Here is an 18,545-nt window from a genome sequence, read left to right as displayed (position 1 = left end):
AGCTATGCTCAGCTGAGCAATTTATTCTTATTTAAGTGACTAATAATTCAGCATTGCTTCCTAAAAAGATGGGAGAGGTTTCCCTGTAAGTACATTCACCTTCTTCACTCTTGTGCTTTTGGTTCAGAGCCAAACTCTTTTTGGAAGGAGGAGCAGTGCGTTCACACTTGAGGAGGACCTCAATGCCTTGCCCCCATTGCCAAGTCCTGTCAGGAAAGCCCTGCTTTGGGGATTTGAACTCAAATGATGGGAGAGGTGGGAGCAGACAGGGAGAAGAAAGGAGGAAGCAGGAGAGGAGTACCGGTTGTAGATATTCATGTGTATTCAATCAGCCCCTTCCCTTGCTGTCACCTCCACATATCGCTCTCTATGACTACCCGAAAGGAGGTTGTAGCAAGGTGGGTGTTGGTCTCTTCTAAGTAACAAATTATAGGATGAGAGGAAATGGCCTCAAGTTGCGTCGGGGGAGGTTTAGATTGGATATTAGGAAGAAATTTTTCTCCAAAAGGGATGTCAAGCATTGGAGTGTGCTGGCCTGGCAAGTGGTCGAGTCATCATCCCTGGAGGTATTTAAAAGATGTGTAGAAGTGGCACCTAGGGACAGGGTTCAGTGGTGGACTTGGCAGTGCTAGGTTGATGGTTGCTAAAGGTCTTTTTGAACCTAAACTATTCTATGGTGTATTTAGCCAGAATGAACTGGGAGGGCTTGGGTGCACCTGGCCTACGGTTACTACATCCACCAGCTGTGGATGGCAAGGGGTGCACTGTATGCACCCAGGACGTGGTGTAGGCACTTCGTGTTTCAGGTGCAATGCAGAGCTGAGAAAAGGCCACTTAGGAGTACGCTGTGAGAAAGCAGAGTAATGAAGAAGAAGGAAGTTTGGCGCATATGCAGATCTGCAAGCACTCTCACTGTATGAATAATGCCATTCACGCCTCTGAGAGCTTTTGTTTCCCTTTGAATTGATCTTGAGAGGATATTTTCACACAGCTGAGTCTAACCACATATTTCTCTAAGACTGAACTTGAAGCTGGATGTGTAGAGCTTCCTCCTTGTGCCCCGGACTCAGGTTTGGAGTACAGACAGAGCAGGGACCTGTTGACAACATTTGCCTGAACTTCACTAAGAAAAAAAGGAAGAAAAGAGTTAAAAGTGGGAACTGCATTGTGGGCGTGGGACAGAGCAGACAGGGTAAGAGGACACTGGTGAAAGTGAGGGAAAGGGGATGCCTTCAAGTTTGTTTTCACATGTAAGACTGGAAGCTTGCAAATGCAAATTACGGATAACTTGAAGTAATGTTTGTGGAACCACAATGAAGATAAGTAGTCAAACAGGAATGGGAAAGCCTGAGAAAAGATAATTTTGGCAGAAATATTTTAAATAAAAATTTCCCTCTGTGTAGAGGTGCAGGAAGATTGCCTTCCCCTCAGTGAACGAAACAACCGAGGAGGCTCAGCAATGCCAGGTAGGGTCTCCTAGAGTGGCTCCAGAGCAGAAGATACCTCAGGGCACCGCAAACACCGATCTTCCAGCATCACAGGTCATCGGGGAAGAGGCAGGATTTACCATTGTGCCAGTGCACAGAGGAGCAGAATCGGCCGAAAACAGCTTGAAATGAGAAAGGAAGAGGCAACCAAACCACGTCAGACAATTTCTGAGGAGCCTGCACAGGCGTTGTTAAACCCTACTAGAAAACCAGTTGCAACCGTTTCACTTTCTGTGTTACCCCACGGTGAGGCATGGTGAGTCAACGCAAGACAAATTCCTGGCAAGCTTTACTCCTTGGTACGGAGGCTCTGAAGGCTCCAGTAATGTTTGTGCAATAGGTCCTATGCTTGCTTATAGGAAAATGAAGGAATGTTGCAGGTGTGGTGGGAATTTCTAACCCTGAAATCCTCAATAATGCCTATGAGATTAGAAACCAGGTCACCAAGCGCTGCTGGCTACTCCAGGTGTAGCAAAAAGTCTTGTAAGACAAAAGAATGACTGGGTTTGGTAATGTTTCTGCAAGCACCTGAACAGTGTCACTAATTAATCATTCTTGGAAACAAAGGAGAAATAGAGGAGTGGAAAATACTGCCATTATAGGAAAAGAAAACGACATCAGAGTTTTAGTATAAATGTTCAGTTGAAACAAAAATGCCAGTGCAATAGTTATATTTTCAAGGAGCCCAAATTAATCCATTCCCATTTTTCACCAAGTATTCGGTGGTTGGTTGCTAATGAATTTCTCTGCACCGTTCTTTCTTGATTTTAAACACACAGACATTTTTGTGAGCTTTTCCTGCAGTCACAGGTTAATGCTTTGGAGGAACATGATCCATAAACCCTAGAAATTGCAAGGAGTTGTAATCCCAACCTATCTGGATTATCCAAAATACATTTGTAAGCCACCAAGCTTTTTCCTCTAAGCAAAATCACAATGCAACATGGGCTATGCTTCCTTTAATCAAAAAGAGTGACAGATTTAAGTTTTCCTTAAAAACAAAATGTAATGAATTGAGATTTACCTTCCCTTCTTGCCTTGACTGATCAAACAGTATTCTGCCACAGTAACTGCAACAGGAGATATAAAACCAGATCTTGTAGCTCATGTACCCATTCTTCTGAAATGTTACCCACTCGGGGAACTTGATGAACAGCTTGTACTCTAAATTTAAATAATAACCAAGACACACACGCTATTGTCTACCACTGACCCATAGCCACCCGTAAGGCAAGAGAAAACACTTTCTAATCAATTTCTTATTATATTCAACACTGAGCCAATAAAACTTTCATATGATGGTTCTAGCAGGAAAAGGTATATTACTGTCAAAGCAGAAAAACAAATGCACAGATTTAGCCCAATAGCAATTTCTTTGTTTAAAGCTGCAGGCTTATTGCGATGTGCAGCTTCCTAAGGTTATGAGAACATTATCAAGATTTTCCTGTACCGTTTTGCCACTTTCCAGCAAAATATAATACCATATGGCAAAATTGGGAAAAAAAAATCATTTTGAAAATGAAACAAACCAGTTATTCCAAATTGCAGTAAACAAACAAAGTAGAGAAGGGAGCGCTGGGTAAGGGGAAGAAAAACACAGAAACGGCAGCTTGATGCTGAGGATCACCACGGTGGGGGGAGAAGATTCATCCTCAGGTTGTGGTGGTAATTACTGAAATTAATCTCTCTGTCATTGCATTCGATCTGTGTTGCATTGTCCCCATGACCTCAAGAACCAGCAGTTCAGGAAAGTTGTGCTTTACTGAGCACTCCACTCTACAAGCCCTTTCTTCTTGCTCCAAGATGAACTTTTTTTCCCTAGCAACTGTGGCAGGAAACTTTGTATTTATGAACCTTGTAAGAGACAACATTGAAGGGTTGAAGGGGCCAGATGGCTCAACTCTTCAAGCCATGAGCTATGTCCTAGGAAAAATATTTTAAAAGCAGGAGCAATGTGTCTCCAGGAGTATCCTGGTCAGCCCAGCAGCATCAACTCATCATCTGCAAGGCTTAGACACCAAGTGTGTGATGTGACTCCCCTTTTCCTCAGCCACAAAGCTAAATATTGAAATAAAATAAGGTCTGATTTATTAGCTGCAGTGCTATTCAAGGCATAATCCTTCTGCTGTGCTGGGCCACCTGGTGCCCATCCATAAAAAGCTGCTGAGCTTCTATGTGGACCCACCGGTGGCCATGCCAGCTCCTCCATGGTTCCTCTTTTAGAAAAATGGGGCATGGAAAATCCCATTTCTGGTTCAGAATCATCACAGAGACATCCTGTGGATCAAAGCAGAGGTTGGTAATAACAAGCTGAAGTCAATCTAAGTTATGAAAGTGATTCCTGCCCTGTACTCTGCGCTCTGATACTCCACCTGGAGAATTTTTGACATACAGGAGTCAAGTCCAGAGGGCTCCCAAGATGGTTGGGAGCTGGAGCACCTAACGGATGAGGAACATCTGGTAAGACTGGGATCGCTCCATGTGGGGAGAGAAGGCTGAGGAGGGATCTGACTGCTTAGCAGAACCAGGCTGTTCTTGGAGATCCACCATGAAAGGAGGAGGGAAGGGTTACAAGTGGCGACAGAGAAAACTGATTAAGCCTAAGGAAAAAAAACCTCACTGTGAGTTTGGTTACACTTACAAGTGGCGACAGAGAAAACTGATTAAGCATAAGGAAAAAAAACCTCACGGTGAGTTTGGTTACTGATGCAGTGCCCAGAGGAGCTGGGGAATCTTTTCCACTGAAGATACTTAAAAACCCACTGAACAGAGCATAGAGCAACTAAACCCAACTTCCAGAATGGCCCTGCTTTGAGTAAGGTCAGAGCTGATGGGCTCCAGAGGTAACTTCCAACCTCAGTTAGACAGTGATCTGAAAATGGGATGCAACGAAGAAGAAAATTTTCTGTTCAGGGTTTCAGAGCTTACCTCTATTTTATGATGACAAATGGAAATAGAAAGAATATTTCTATCAAAAAATCCTAACCATGAAACTGGGAAAAATAGGGGTGTGCATTTTGTTTTAAAGACCCAACAGACGTTAGCTTTACACGGATGGCTCAAGTTTCTTCTCTTTCTCCAGGCCCTCAATCCCTGCAAAATCAAACCAAACCATCCCACAACTGTGATCTGCTACTGATAAAAAATGATATCTTCAGAACTGACTAGGGTTGACTTCTCACTCACACTGATCTCCAGGGAACTGAGGCTCCTGATGTGTCAAACAGCTTCTAAAATTGAAAAAAACCCTGTTTTAAGTGGCTTTGTCTGACAATTTAGGTGCCTTTTTTGATGTTCCTTTCAGAATGGGCTAAACTAATATCAAATCAGCAAAAGATGGCCCAGGACGTTAGCAATATATTTTTTCAGAGGCTCTCAACCCAAAAATTTCTTAACATGAAATCAACCATAAACATCAACTCAGTTAATAACTTAGATTCTGACTTTCCCAGATTTCTGGGGGAAAGTGAAAAATACATTTAAAATCTTTTAACACACATTTGGTATCAAACTTTGTGCTATTTCTGTAAATACTTAGTTTTACTCCCCAAATGTGGATCATATGGATCTTAGCTAAGCTTAAACAGAATTTCCTCATGACCTGTTTTTAACAAAAGGCTTCCCTAGGCCTCACTGGATTTTTAATAGAAAGTATCATTTTAGAGGAGATACGCATAAGAGCAAGATTTGAAATAGAAAATATACATTAAAAACCCAGACAACAAAATAATATTTTAATTTTTTTCATTCTTTTATATGACCAGTTTGAAGCACCAAAAGAGAAAGATATTATTGCTTTGGTTTTGAAGGATTCTAAAGCTTCCCCTAATTTTTAGCTAATTCTCTTTCTTTCAGCCACTCAGCAATTTCACAGTCAGGTGCAGCTGAGAAAACTTGGTGTTATTAAAATCCCCATTCTTGCCACTCAGTGTCTGAGACACAGGTGCATATTACTGTGCCAACAGCACCTGCTTTGTTTAACTCAAGAATATTGCCTTTTGCTGGAGTAAAACTCTCCGTGTGAGGCGTAGCTGGCAGTAGAGCTCCCATCTGCCCACCCAAGAGTGCTACGTACCAACTGATCAGGAAAACCCAGACTGCCTGTACCTGCAGTCTGCTTTAGCTGTTCTAAAGGGTAGGAATAACAGGGCTGAGTTTGACCAAAAATAGGACACCTCCACCAGCCCAGGCTGCTCCAGGCCCTGTCCAACCTGGCCTTGGGCACTGCCAGGGAGGGGGCACCCACAGCTTCTCTGGGCAACCTGGGCCAGGGCCTCACCGCTCTCAGAGTGAAGAATTTCTTCCTAATATCCAACCTAAATCTCCCCTCTTTCAGTTTGTAACCATCATCCTATCACTCCATGCTCCTGTAAATAGTCCATTCTCAGCTTTCCTGTAGCCCTTTCAGGTACTGGAAGTTGCTATAAGGTCCCCCCGGAGCCTTTTCTTCTCCAGGCTGAACAACCCCAACTCTCTCAGCCTGTCTGCATAGCAGAGCTGCTCCAGCCCCTGACCATCTCCATGGCCTCCTCTGGACTCAGTCTTACCCTTTGGTTACACACTAGTTGCATATAAATATGATATGTAAAATGCTGCTGAAGCAACGTATGTTCTCCTCAAAGAAACAGCTGTTGAGGAAGTTTTTAGCAGTGTTTTAAGCTTTTCCTTTTTATTTTCTATCCTTTAGCAGTATCTGTGGCTAATGTGCAGTAAGAACACAGGCTGAAGCAGTGCTGATATCAGCAGTGTTGCCTGCTCATCTCTTCAGGCTCTTGGCCATTGAGGGGTTCAAGGAACACCCCTTTTTCCTGGGGGAGAATGGGGCTCTCCCAGTCCTGCAGTGAGATTTGCACCAGTTGTTTTGTCTGCCCTTGAGCTTTTGCATGATGGCGAGCTTCAGACCCATGAGTTTCACTCTAACTTCAGATATCTGGATGACCAACTCAAAAGATCATTAAGAAAATATGTTCCAGGTGACATGAGGGCACTATTAAAATATTCTAAACTGGGGAGTTACCGCTCCGTGTACACGGCTTTCCCTTCCTGCTGGCACCTCTTTAATAACCGTTTTGTTCTGCTCTAGTACCAATATGAAAGGGAACAGCTTCTCCACATGAGACAACCACAACGAGGAACCATAGGTCTTGGCATGTCGCAGGGGTTATTAACTTCCTGACGAACAGCTCCTCGGGCCTCATTCCACTCTGGGCAGAGACTTGGTCATATTTAACCTGCATCACAAAAGCTTTTGCTTTTCTCCAGCTCAGAATGAGAGCGAAGCCTTTGTCTGCTGCAGCATCAGAAAAGTTGATGATTTTTTTATTCCAATGGATCATCCTGTGGTTTAGCTGTGATCTGCCAGTCTCATTTCTGCATTTGTGCTATTCCCATGGGCACATCAGCATTCATTATATGCTTCGAATATATTAAATTCTATGAATTTTTTTCCTCTTTTAACCATGCCTTTAGTCTGTTAGCAAACACACTTTCAGAGTTTATTTCCCCTTTAATATTTCTGCATGAGACACATAGGAGCCAGAGCCATGGGTGGATCCAGCCAAACCCTATCTCCATCAGCCATGTGATTTCTAATCTGAACATCATCACCTCAGTTCCTGCCCTTCCTTTCAATAAAATTTTGCAAGCGCTTTTTTTTACACTACTTAGTTTATCTGTTTAGTTCTTAAATCATCATTTCAGGTTAATTCCTGGTGTCCTCATTCATGGCTGGGCAGAATGGCCCTGTTAATGTAAAAAGCCATTGGGTGACAGTTAAAAAGATTCAGTGCAGATTTGCTATTGGCATAAGGACAGGATTGAGCAATATAAAAAAATTCTTTGAGAAAGGTCAATTTGCTGTGAGCAGTGACAGAGCAGAGGCTGCGGGGACACCAAGCATGCTTTTCTCCCCGAGGTGTGGTTGGTGGCAGGAGGCCAGGCTGGCATCACCGCACCCAGGCTGGGCTTTTGCTACTTACCAAGCACTTCCAAAAGTCAATGTTTAAAATTAATTTAGACATGGACTTGACGAACCATATCTAGCAGTCCGTTTAGGTATGATTATCCATATATTAACCCATGACATTACCTCTCTCAGTTTTGCTCCTGAAGTTGGCTGTTGGTGGGTATGGAAGGACTTACCTGGGAATTGCTCTCTCCTTCCCTTAGCACCAGGCTTTGCAGTCTCACCGCCGTGCTGATGCCTTTGCTCCTGTGCTGTAGCTCAGCCTCACTGCACCGCTAAATAACGTATTTATATGCAGGTAAATATAACTGGCAAGGAGCAGTAAAGAGAAGGATTTGAATTTGCTTAGTGCAAAACAGCCTGGAATAGGTCATTTTACCTGCAACCCATATTTTTCAACAATTAGTTGTATTCTAAAAGAACAGAGCAATATTCTTCTGCTTAAGAGTTGTAATTAATTTTATTCCTGTCCAAATGATATACACTGAGCTGGGCATAAAGACTGGGCCTATATCCTGTACATAGCTTTAGGTTCTTTAGTTTTGTTTTGAGAGATTTTTAAAGATAAATCTTATCTATATAAATCAGTATAAATCGTATATACAAACTTTACAGAATATATCCAAAAAGTATCTGCTTTAAGCAAGTGCTTAATTTAAGCCCGACATGTGATTTGCTAAACAAACGTATGACTAAGGCAAGGCAGAGTTTGTTCAGTAGGACCAAAATTTGTTCCAGCGTGATTCATCAATGAGTAAGAGCGATGCTATCTGGAGTTTTAATCTAAGCGCAGATTTGAATAATGACCTGGAGTTTTTGGAAGAGCAGCTAGCTAAGCAAGAAAAGGAAAAATAAGATAAAAATCTGTGAAGAATTCGGTGGTTGGTATCACTACCTATTTTCAGCAAGATGAGTCAGTGAGGTATCACATGGCTTTGCACAGAAATATCAAAGCAAATCCCACTTCAAGCCCACACCACTTCCCAATATATACCCTCACTCTTCGATTCCAGCAAACCGAGCGAACGTGTATTTGTCTGAAATAAAAGCAGAGGAGATAAGAGCTACAGCAATAATTAACTTTCTTAAAACAAAGACTGCATTTTCTGGGAAACTTCTGCCTAGGCTAATTTACAGCTGAACCGAGAAGAAAGATGCAGTCAACAAGTGATATTTGCTGAGCTCCATAAGTGGAGTCTTTACGACGTGTGCGGAGATCAAGGGAGGCAAATTGTTTTGCAGAATTGCGAGAAAATTTTTCTAAAATGACAGAGATGGCAAGTGGTGCAAATATTCTTTAATAATAATGATTGAAACAGCTACAGCTGTCGTGCAAGGCCTGAAACCCAGCATATTTCTTCAATATTACAAGCTTATTGGGACATAAATATGAGATACCTCTGGATACATGAGAGAAACATCATTTGGAGTGGTTCATATTTTGAAACATGAAGCCAATTACTGTGCTGGAAGAAAACATAACTCAATCTGTTACAGAGTATTTCTGCTAAATCACATCCTAGTAGGAGATGAAGCTTTGACAGACTTTCATTTTTTTCCAGAATATTCTGCAATGGATTGCAAATTGCTGCCGGATGTGAAGTCTTCTGGAAATTAAAAGAAGGGTTTAGGCAGTATTTTTGATGCTATGTTCAGAAGTGCAACATTTACACACCGGCAGATGAAAAAGCGTATTGTTTTGTACTTCCATTTGTTTTACTGACCGAAAAAACCCCTATGGATTTGTAAGTCTTACCATCTTAGGACACCCTACTTTTCTCCTGTAGTTTATAAAACCGTATTACTGAAGATAATTGGGACCTCACCACTATAAAGAGGATTTTAGCTGTGAATTAGCGCACAAATGAAGATGAGAAATGGAGGACAACACTGGGTTCTCTCATTATTCCTTGCAAGTGTCTGCTTCAAGGAGATGAGCTCAGTTTTGGGCTTTTGCTGGGAGCCTTCTCATCAGAGACCAAGTTTTCTTCAGGGCCAGACTAACCAGAACAGTTTTGTGTTAATACTTTTCAGTCTGAAGTCCAGTGCCATCTATTAATTCTATAAAAGTTAGGCTAATAAAATAAAAATCTCAGAAACAACAGACAACCAGCTGCATGCATGCGTTGATTCCAATGTGAGCACAAGGGTGGCTCAGATGATTTAAAGGTATTTAGGAGAGAAACAGCTATGTACTGGTGTTATCCTACAGTGCTGAGGCTGCCTCTCCAATTCCAGGTAGAACTGATTCCCTAATTTGGGAACAAAAGGCTGCCAAAATGAGCAAAAGTGAGTGGAGAAACCGTCATATGGAAGGAGATGGGAGGCATGCAGCTTGCTCCAACAGAGTGAGATTTGGGGAGGGATGTAATTGCTGGCTGTGGAGGGATCAGCAATTACACATCCAGAGAAACTGAGTAATTGTGTCAGAACAAGAACAAATGAATGAAAATTAACTTGGAGGAAACATAGGTTAGAAATCAGAAGACCATTGCTGCTGTGGGATGGTGTCCCGGTCAGAACAATGGGAGGAAGAAGTCAAATGTGGTCTGAGGGAGCTTAAAAACTGCTAAGGGTTGTGCAGTGCTCTGCTGAGTAGCACTGGCCTGGGCTTTCCCGCAGGCAGAGCCCTTGCACCGCTGCTCTGGGACCAGGGGTTTTGTTTTTAAAGATAGTTTTTTAGCCTCAGACTAGGTTCTCTCTTTTAGCAATAAACAAATAGAGGGTAAGCAATGCACACTGTGCTGCTTGGTGGATTTTTTGGCAATAAAGTCGGGCATGCAGGTCAATAAATGATTTTCCTTCGGCGATGCAGAAGACACACGCGGTCTCCTCCTGGCATGGGGAGCCAGAGCTGTGCAGCAGCTGGGAAAAGCAGCTCATGAGAGTGAAGGGAGAAATAAATTTCCAATACAGCAGTCTTTGTGGAATGGTGATTTCATTTCCATGGACCATGCAAATCTACTAAGCCCTGACCCAGGCGTACGAGCAGGTAACTCTGACAAGTCCTAGCTAAGGTGGCTGGGAGCTGAGCTTACTGTGGAGATCAGGCTGTGCTTATACCACGATGCTCTAGAAATTATTCAATCGCCCCTCCCATTTCTAAATTCTCTGAAAAAATGAATAGATGCAATTGCCCACAGGGCTTAAGTAAGAGTTCATTCAAATTTCAAACAAAAAGGATAATGTGCAAGTTCAGTTTAAAGCAGCTATTTCTGAGCATGACAGAAAAGAAACTTCGGATTCGCGGTTATTTACCTGAAAACGCTGGGTCCCGATGCCTTTCTGCAGCAGGAAAAGCAGAGGCTTTTTAATAAACTTGTTTTCTAACTTTCCTTTTCCTGAGAAATACAAACTTCCTTTTTGGATCCAGAAACAAGAATGCAAACTTCTGATCGGGAGCTGTGCTTTACCTGGCTTTGGTTTTATTGAAGGACAAAGACAAAATAAACCTCTTTGATTTAGGATATCCCTTAAATCATGGAAATTTTAAAAAAGAAATACCCCAAACCTGCAAGTTTTAAGATCAAAACTGATAAACCCATTACATTTTCCTTTCATTGGTAAATAATTGTGTTCATTTTGCTGCAGGTTCAACTATCCTTGTGTTACACTTCATTCATTCTTGCGGTTTAATCCATTATTTTATTAGATACTTAAACCACCCTTATCAGACAGTTAAGAAGAGGATCAAGAGGATCACTGTAGATAGTTAATGGCAAATCATCATCTGAGAACTAATTAATAGCAATGTGACATTCATGTCCTTTGAAATTTGGCTCAGTTTAAACCTCTTGCTAACAAAGCACAATAAATCATTAAAAAATACGCAGAGATTCTTTGCGGTTTGATAGAAACGGACTTTGCCCATGGTATATTCAGGTATTAAATGATCTTTTTTGGCCTCAGCTCTGAAAAACAAATGCGTATTTTTAGTCACACACACTATGAATCAGCTCACCCGCTCACACCTTAAATGCACAAAGATGTTTTGTTACAAGCCTGAGCTCCTGGCCAAGTGATGAGAACGCTCCCACCTCCAGGTGGGATCTGCTGAACAAAGCCACTTGTGCACCCGAGCTGCTCTGCTGGGCACCTCTTGACTTGGGGTAGATTGAGACTGGATGAAAGGATGAAATTCTTATGATGAGGGTAGTGAAACACCGGCACAGGTTGCTCAGAGCAGTGGTAGATGCCCCAGCCCTGGAGATATTCAAGGCCAGGTTGGACGGGGCCCTGAGCAACCCGGTCTGGTTGGGGATGTCCCTGCTGATGGCAGAGGTTGGACCAAGTGACCTCTAAAGGTCCCTTCCAGCCCAAACCCTTCTGTGATTTGGAGGGCGAGCGTGCAGGAACAGCAGAGAGAGCTCGGTTTGGGGGACAGACGTGATAACATCTTGTCGCACGGATTCCGTAATTAATTTCAATTTACTTAATTAAGTATTTAGTCTTTGGGGAAGGGAGATGAAAAAGTTGCTTCATAAACCGACAATGGGCGATTGTTCTCGGCTTCTTATCCTGGAGGCACGCGGGATAATGAGAGCTATAGAAATACTTGGAGAGATTGATTATATCGAAGAGATCGGAGTCCCCCGGCACCGGCTGCTCCTACGTTTGCAGAGTAATGGATACCTCTTGTCCTTCTGGGGTACGTCACCGCTCCCCGTCTTCGGAGAAATGAAGGTGGCTTTGTCTGAATGCAGCTACCGGGGACAAATGTGACAATATTGAAACCAAGCAAGCAGAGAAATTGGGCTGAATCACCAGTGGCTTATGTGGGAAGAGTGATGCAATGCAAAATCAAAATTTGGAGACATTTAGAGAGAATTTGAGGGGGGGAAATGAAAAAGATTTGGATCCAGGCTGCACTCTCCTCGCACAAGCAGAAGGATTCTTTATGGAGTGACTCAAAAAGATGCCAGGTGTAAAAATCACTTAAAAAGAGCCACATCGGGAGGTGATGCTCTGAAAATGGCAGCTAGTTAAATTTATCTGACTTCTTGGGCTCAATATGTGGAAAACTACCATTTTTCTCTTTCGTTTGAAGATTTACAGCTCGGGTAGCTAATGAAGTGGTTCTGGATTTAACCTCTGCCAGAAAAATCATCCCTTCATCAAACGCGAAACCAACAGACAACAGAAGTTGGGGAAATGATGTTATTAAAATTCTAATGTGGAAATTCCCAATACTTTCCCCCAGCATACATAAAAATAAAGTGATATAAATATAAAAGAAAGCCAACAGATGTAGTGTCATATGGCCTTGCTTAATGGCAATGCTTAGCCTTTCAAAAAAAAGATTTACATCCGCATTCACTACTAAAACTTGACATTTGCATTGAATAATTCATCATTTGTTGCTTGCTGTGCTTTGCTGCCTTTCTTATATCCCTCAGTAACATTAACTCTGCCGGTAGCGGAGCAGATCAGTGCTAACCAATGCAGATATTTTGCTGTTGCTCTGTAAAAGGTGAATATGTACTTAGCGAAAGCCACGTTAAAGCTTCCCCAGCAAGAACTCTGCCTGTAATAGAAATGCTCTGTATGGGATTAATTCGCATCATTTCTGGGCTTCAGCCTAATTCTCCCCCAAATATTCCCAGTATTTTACCAGGAATCACAGGGACACGGAGTTTGGACCTCTGTTTCCATGCCTATCTGTGTCCAATTTGGAGACCAACTCATCCCACCCAACTCTTTGTATGGAGGAGGTCACTGTCAGGGCTCTTCCACTGAGCTATGGAGACCTCCTCCCGTACCTCCACTCACCTCCCATTACTCTAACACTTTATTTTAATTATTCCATCATAACCAGGTTATTAATTACAAAGATTTAGGTCGTATCAGGTTTTCCTGGTGCTCATCTGCAACTGTGAGTGAAGCAGCCAGTGCTCGTGTGGACCCGTGGGCTCTGCACCCATCGGTCGCTTTCCTGCCTTTTTCTGCGGGAAGAGTTTCGTGGTTTATTCATTCAGACTGACGGGTCAAAGAGCACAACACACATTCATTTCTCTCCTATAGCACATGCTGAAGGGCCTAAAAACTCTATTTTTAAATTAATATAATATTTTTCTTACCAGTGGACAAGCTCACTCCCCTCACCTGGAGATGCACGGCTCTGCATCATACCCTGGAGACTTCACTTGATGAACCAACATCCACCAACTCAAAGCATGAGTGGGGTCTTTTTTTGTTGCTTTTTTTTTTAAAATCTAAAACTCTTTCCTATTCTGCATTGTTTATGCTGCTTTTAGTACAATTTCCACTTAAAATATCACATCTATGATCAGGCTTTACTATGCAAAAACAGTTCTCGCAGAGGATGCCAGAGCAGCCTTAGGACTGTGGGATGGGGATGTAAAAATCCTGTGTTTAATAACTGGAGTAGGGGAGAGGAGGACACCAGGGATGCTCCTCACTGCTTCATCACTGATTTGGGAGGTTCGAGGCAATCAAGAGAGGACGTCAATACCTGACTCATAAGGGCCGATAACTTTCCTCTTAACTTAAAAAGCAAATTAACAGAAAGGCTGTCATGACATTACCTGAAATGCCAAACCCCTCAAATTTCATAGTTCGTATTCATTTTTTTGTAAAATAGGTTTCTGAACATCTGAAAAATGAAGAGCAGGCTTGAGATGACTGGCACTTAATTAATTAATTGGGCAAGGGAGCAGGCCCGCCACTGGAAAACCTATTGTTGAATATTGTAATGCCACTTTTGTAGCCAGGAAGATAATTTTGCTCTGTCAGGTTGGCCTTTTGGATGTTTTTCTGTAGAAAGAACGACAAGTTCTCTTCTTTGTTACTAATTTTGGTTGATGAAACTTTTAAGAGGTGTGAGATCAAGTCGGGGAACTACAGATTTTCCTTTCAGTCACAATTAAACAAATGAGGAATGGAATGGAATGGAATAATAGAGGTTTTCCCTTATTTTTCAGGGGTAACTCTCCCCTTTTCCCTCAGGAGCAGAGAGTAGCTCCCATCACTGTGAACAGATAACGGCAAACCCCAATTTTTATGACTTTTTCTCTTCCTAGAGAAAAATCAGCAAGAGGAGCAACAAATTATTTTCCTGGAACTGAAAATGAGAGGTATTTCTACTGGGAGTTAAGAATTGCTTCTCTTTCAAAAAGGCCTAAATCGATTGTGGGTTGATGAGGTGGAAAATTCTGAAGTAGGATGAAAAAGCTGCCTATTCTAGAAACCTGTTTTCTGTCTGAAAAGTTGGTGGTTCCTCATAGCACAGACTCTGTGACAACACCCCCACCAATAGTTGCTTGCTATAGCTACACGTGAAGCAGCCATCGGCTAAGTTATATATTTACATATATATATGTGTGTGTGTGTATATATATATATATAAATTAATCAAAAGCATTTCTTCTGTATTTTTAGAATACTATTCTTTTAGGATTTTTTTCTTGCACTGCAGCCTTAACTTTGGTATCTTGACATTTCCCGAGGGCGAGAGCGTTTATTTTTCCTCGTCTCTCAGGATCCCTGGTTTTAATTACCAGTTAATAGCTATCCCTGCCACTAGCCAAGTGCAATCGCCAGTGCCCACAGTACTTACCTGCAGGTGCTCTGCAGCACGATGCAGCCTTGGCTGTACCACTTTGTTCCCCGTCCCATTTGTAAGTGGGTGAGCACGGTTCCAGGTGGCTGGGTCGCAGTTTGCTCACTGTGGCTGTTTCTGGCTGTGGTTTTACCGCACGGGCACGGTCATCCTCACTTGTGCCAACCTCTGCCACTGCTTCCTTGGGGTTTGCACCCAGGAGGACGTGGGGATGCTCTCACTCTGCCTTCTCCACTCCACTGCGTCCAAACCCTTCCCATTTCCCACATCTTTTCCAAAATAAGAATTTCCAGACAGCACTATTCTATATACACATATTATTTTTTCCTGCTCTGAATCCTAACCCCTTATCTTCTGTTGGGATGGCACTCAATTACAAATACTTATCTCGCAGCAGGTAAAAACATGACAAATGAAGTGTCTCCAGAACGCGCTTTCACAGGGGATGTCTCAAATCCAATATCTATTATTTTTTTTTTAAAGCAACAACAAAAATTTCTTTTAAGTGTTCACAGCCAATGAGTAAACTGTAAAACCTCCTCTTTCATGATGACCAGGTCAGAGATGCCAGCAGCAGGGCAGAAATGCTTGGGGTGTGGTGGCCTGCAGGCTCAGGGGATCCTCAGGAAGCCCCTGGGCTCATGTCCCAGAAATAGGGAAATATTTTTTCATAATTTGGGGTTTTTTTTGAAGTCTTGAAGTGTTTTCCTAGAGCACGAACTGTGCTTGCAATGAATTCTGATCTGTTCAGGTGTTTGGGATGTCATACATCAGTGAACCACTGGGTTAATGGTGTTTTTTGGGGGAATCCCGAAGGCTGCGTTGCTCAGTTAACACCGGTAAAACCAGGGAGGGGAGCGAGGGCTGCGTTATTGCGTGGATCTGCTTCGAGTTGGGTGAGAAGATCCTGGGTTGTGCATGGAAAACCTTCAGCACCATCGGCTGCCTCAACTTACCCATCAGCTGTGCACCCGACATCGACGTTACCTTCACCAGCAGCAAACTAAGGACAGCAAATGGGATTTGCACTCTTAACTGTGAATTCTCTTGGCTTTCCTGCACTTAAATCGACCTCAACGTTGGTGGCTGCTACTGAATTTGCCAGCGGTGCCCATTTAGGACTGGGCATCCCATCGTGGCATCTGCCAAATCCATCGGTAGACGTGGTCCCTGCCCCCAAGAGAACATCACAGGAACTGGTTTTTCTGGTGATTTAATCATCATATTGACAACTTTATCAAAAATTACAAAACTGATATTAAAAAAATCTCTAATTCTTATAGTAAGACTAGAATGGGTTTTGTTTTTTTTTTAAAAATAGAAAAGCACTTTTATGCTACTGCTCTTCTGGAATTTTCACATTACAACCCTACATAGCAAAATACAAAGTGTAGCTAAGAAAGGTAGCAGTCCTAAGGTAACTCAGTCCACCATGAGCCCGCTAACAGCTCTACACCATCGAACGCAGGGACTCCAAAACGGTATCACATCACGTAGAAACCTCCTGCAAAGTTGATGCAGGAAATACCTTTACACTCTTTTTAACCCCTAAAACCTTCGACTGTGAGGATAACAGACCTGGGACATCAGAGGTGGGCGTTGGGTTTTTTTAATTTTCTATTTATTTTTTTTTAAATTTCTGATTTATTTCTTTTTAAACTATGTGGGTATTATTTTTGCAGCTAAACTAGAAGTGAAAATACGAAGAAAAATCCATCGAAAGAAATGAAAATAGGTTTCTTTTTTCCTTTTTTTTTTTTTATGGTGTTCACAAAATGCACCATAATAGAAAGAGGAAATATGTCCTTTAATTGGAACGTCATCGGAATGACTCGACCACATTGTCACCCACTGCGCAGAAGAAAGCAGAATAAATAAATAAATAAGTTAAGACAAGAAAACGCAACACTTTACAACCTCAAAGAACCGCGTCGCTCCCTCAGCTACCGAGACCCTGACGGGCGCCGTGAGCTCGCTGCACTCGGCCGGCTCGGTGTCGTGTGACTGTGCCATAGTAATGACAAACAAAGTGGTGTTCCGCTTTCCACCATGGAGGATTTGTTCACCTTTTAAATATAGCAATTCTCTCTTAAATTAGAAAGTAGGCAAAAAGTTGGGTTTTTTTATTATTTTTTTTTCATTTTTTAAGTCTTCTATTAGAAAAAATAGAGATTTATTAACCAAAAAAATACGAAGGTAGAAAGAAGGGTTGGGCCTCCATCAAAAAAGTATATTATGCTTTAATGCAAAGAGAAAGAAATGGCTCTAAGGGCAAAATTCAAGTACGAGTGACCAGTTTTTTAATTGTAAAGTAGGTGCAACATTTTTTAAAATGTTACAACACCGCATGACCTGTAATGCTCACAATATTTACATTTACTGCTTACATGAAACCAGAAAAACTCTAAAAGAGAGAGGAAAGAAAAAATGAAAATCGGTATGGACTGAAAGCAGCTACTCCTAGCACCCACAGCAACGCCGTTAGTAACCCATGAAATCAAGTGCACTAGAATACTTGACGTGCTCTGCTGATGTAAAGTACACGCTGGTGAGCAAGTACAAACCTAATTCGTCAAAAGAAGCCAAAAAGAGGGGTCTCTCAGTACAAACTCGCTGCCGGGACAGAAATGGACAGAAATGGAGATGGGCGCTCCCACACGCGGCGATGGAGAAAACCCCGGCGGGTGCGGGTGGACGGCATGGGAAAGGGACAACAGCGACTCCTGGGACAGACACGTCAACGCGCAACAGAAAACAGTGAGCTACACTACACCCGCCCACCCCCCAAAAAAATTCGAAATAATTATTAAAAACATGGATAAAATCAAGCGCTTCACGTGAGCCTGCGTGGAGGACGGTGGCGTCACAGAAAAGACAAATGAACCTACCCCGTCAAGGAAGGGCTCCCGGCTCCAGGCCCCCATGGCCAGCGTGGCCGCTGCCATCCCTCTGGCCGGAGGACGGAGGAGCGGAGCCGTTGGGCCCAGGGGCGAGCCCAGAGGTAGTGCTGTGTGCCCAGGGCACGTGAGAACCAGGGCTGGGAGCCACTGGGCGCTGTCAGCCTCGGGGACGGCCGCTCCCGCTCGCGGCCTTTGGAGAGAGGAGTTTGGGACGGGAAGAGGAGCCAGGAGTTGGGATCCTGGCGCCCAGGGCCACTGGGGTCTGGAGAGCGGCGCTACCGCCAGCTTCCCAGGATGCTGATCACTGCCAGTCCTTAGCTACAGAGTCAGATTTGGGAATTTGGGAGGGGAAAAGGAAATCTGAGGTAAGTGGTGGTCCTGGATGAAGAGGTGGGGGCTATGGACTCCACCCCAGCACCAGGAATGGTGAACTGAGTTATTTCGGGAAGCCTTGAAGACAGAGGATGTCATCGCTCCCGTCACCATCACCACCATCCGTGTTAGAAAGAAAAATGAAATAAAATGGAAATAATGTTGTGCTACACTTCCGTTCGTTAATTTTATAATGGCTCATAGCTTTAGACTTTTAAATCTGTAGTGTATTCATTTTTTCT

The sequence above is a fragment of the Mesitornis unicolor genome, unplaced genomic scaffold (genome assembly GCF_000695765.1).
Source record: "Mesitornis unicolor isolate BGI_N332 unplaced genomic scaffold, ASM69576v1 scaffold1695, whole genome shotgun sequence".
Taxonomy (NCBI): Eukaryota; Metazoa; Chordata; class Aves; order Mesitornithiformes; family Mesitornithidae; genus Mesitornis; species Mesitornis unicolor.
This window is presented reverse-complemented; position numbering follows the sequence as displayed.